At 41.5% G+C, this 2,909-nt stretch overlaps 1 non-coding gene across 1 annotated transcript; it reads right to left on the reverse strand.

The window, feature by feature from the left end:
• Nucleotides 1–1,375: 1,375 nt before the first annotated feature.
• Trnat-ggu (transfer RNA threonine (anticodon GGU)) lies at nucleotides 1,376–1,447 on the reverse strand. The gene has a single exon. It is a non-coding gene; the product is annotated as a tRNA-Thr (tRNA).
• Nucleotides 1,448–2,909: the final 1,462 nt, after the last annotated feature.

Consider the following 2,909-nt stretch of genomic DNA (forward strand, 5'->3'; position numbering starts at 1 on the left):
CCGTGTCTTGTCCTGTCTTGTCAGACTGTCAAGACCCTCTGTTGAACATCTTCATTTGCCCCTCACACCCCCTCTTCCATGATCTATGCCAAATGTCCTCCTTGCTGTCTGTCTTCCAGTTGGATTTGGCTGATGGGGAACAGACTGTGGAGGTGGAGTAGGGTAACAAGGTCAGGGTGTCTACCTTCCCTCTGCCCTTTCTCAGCATAGTCATTGTACCCGGGTTTCTTCCTCGCCTGGGGGTGCGGATTTGTCCCTCTCTGTCCATGAGTTCTGTTTACTGCTCCCTGCCTCACACGTGCAGCATTCCTCTTCCTGTCCAGCATGGTCCCCTGTGCTTTCCTTCACCCTTCCCATAGTCCCTTTGTCACATTCTCCTTCTTTAGGGCCTTTTTCTTGCTGAGGCCCTGACTGATTCGTCTGTTCATTGTCTCACACACCTGTCTAAAAAAAACTGGTCACCTGTGACTTGCAGGGCCTGGTTCCAACAGATTAGCTCAGTGAATCCAGTTCTTTTTTTTTTTTTTTTTTTTAGGAATCAAATGGACAGGCAGAGACAGCAGCTCAACAAGTCATGGCAACCAACCTGGGAGAGTCACAAGGCATCTTTGATGCACCAGGGAGGCAGGCATTAGGTTTGTGTGCAACTGACTGATAACGGGCAGCCACAGGAGAGAGGGAAGAGAACAGCAAGTGCACAGAGAGGCAGGGGGAGCAAAGAGGTAGAGACAGGGTTCCTCATACTGCCTCAATTCTCGGGAAGCCTTGCCTCCAGGAAACCCAGCCAGAAATTATTCCTGGACAGTCTGGATTACAGAAGATCACTGCATCCATACAAAACCTCCCTGAGCGGGTCTCTATTTCATGACAAAAAAAAAAAGGACCCTCTGGCACTGTTCAATTTTAGAGTTTAGTTACTCATTTGACCCATTAATTGAGTTCCAGCTGTGTGCCTGGCACTGAAAATAAGACTCGGTTTCTTCCTTCAGGAGGCTCATTTCTCACAGCTTGCATGGACAAAAAAAAAATATCAGATAAGGAAAACATCCTTGATAAGATAAGAGTGAAATCAAAGAGATTCTTGGAGTCAGGGATGGTCCTTTACAACTGACACTAGGATTGCTGTATGTATACACGTGGATGTATAACCAATGTGATCCTCTAATCTGTACACGTGGAAAAATGAGAATTCATACCCTATTTGAATCCAATGTATGATATGTCAAGATCATTGTATTGTCTTGAGTGACCAATAAAAAAAATGTACATGGACATTTCACATCAGGGAAAGCTGGAAGTCCCCACCCTATACAAGTGATCGGTCAGTGTTAACATCTCCAGGACATGGTCATCACCTACCTTTTTTTTTTTCTTTTGGTGGTACTAGGGATTGAACCCAGGGCCTCCTGCTTACCGGGCAAGTACTCTACCACTGAGCTATATCTCCAGCCCATCACTTGCCTTCTGACCTGACATCAAGGACTCACCTTCTTTTCTGCAGTAGCCAGGCCACAAATGTAAAACCTAAGTCTAAGCATGAAGAAATGTTAAAAACAAACAGAGATGTTCTATACAATAAATTTCCTGTGCACTCCTCAAATGTCAACATAGTGAAAGTCAAGGGGAAAAAAATGGAATAAATGTTCAGAGTTAACTGAAAACAAAGAAACATGACAACAAAATGCTAAGTCTAATTCTGCATTGGATACAGCATGAGAATAAAAGTATTTTTCTGTTTGCTCAAAGGATATTTACAGATGGGGAAAATCAGACCTAGAACAGTTACGAAAAGACAGGGAATCCTCCATATCTCTGTAGTCCACATTCACAGATTCAACAAACCACATCTGAAAAAAAGTTTGCATCTGTACTAAACAGACATTTTTTTTCTTGTCAGCATTCCCTAAACAATATAGTATAATAACTACTTACATAGCATTTACATTGTAGTAAGTATTACAATAAACCAGAAATTATGTAATGTATACAAGAGAATGTGGGTAGGGTGTATGCAAAGACTATAGTATTTTACATGAAGGTCTTAAATGTCTGCAGATTTTGGTATCTGAAGGGGTCCTGGACCCAATCTCCAATGATACAACACTGTATTTCTGTGAAGGCATGAGGCTAAAGGACAGATAACCTGCTTCTCTGGTTTCTGAACTTTCCAGTCTATCACACTGTTTCCCAATAACTCTAAGTTTTGTGGGTCTTTTTTTTCCTAGTTCTGCTATTATTTCTATATTATCATCAGCTCACCCCAAAGTCAAGGTTTATCTGTAGCAATAAGACTTCCTCAGCAGTGATTCTATCTCTGCTCTTAAAGCTTCTCATTCAGACTTCCTCAGCAGTGATTCTATCTCTGCTCTTAAAGCTTCTCATTCATGCCCATGGAAAAGCCTGTGCAACTGAACAAACCCATTATATGAGAAGGATATCACAGAGCTAAACCCAGCAAGTTTCCCATTTCTGTTCAAATCCATTGTTTGATGATGTTTCAAAAATAAAAACCTAGGCAATCAGTGGTTGCATCATGGCAGTATCAGTTCTGACTGAGAGGTCTACATTTCTTAATTTAAAAGTATTTTAAAGGACAGAGGATATTTTTGAAAACTCCAGGAAATGGAAAAGAAGTTCTAGGTAACTGACGTCTCTTTAGGAACTGCATATAAAAGAGTGATAAAATGGCTTAGGTTTGGCACCTAGTAAAGACAAAGGAATAAAAAGAAAGCCTTTGCTTGCATTGGGTCTCATATTGGGCTGGGACAGTTTGATTGACACACTAGTGAGCTATACATAAAGGTGAATGTTGTATAATAGAAGCCTAAGTGAACAGGCATCACCAAGGAGAAGGAGGAAAGCAACTTTTTGTACTGTCAGACTGACTTTCAGAGCTGTGGTGTTTCCTC

Source organism: Callospermophilus lateralis, chromosome 9 (genome assembly GCF_048772815.1).
Source record: "Callospermophilus lateralis isolate mCalLat2 chromosome 9, mCalLat2.hap1, whole genome shotgun sequence".
NCBI classification, from domain to species: domain Eukaryota; kingdom Metazoa; phylum Chordata; class Mammalia; order Rodentia; family Sciuridae; genus Callospermophilus; species Callospermophilus lateralis.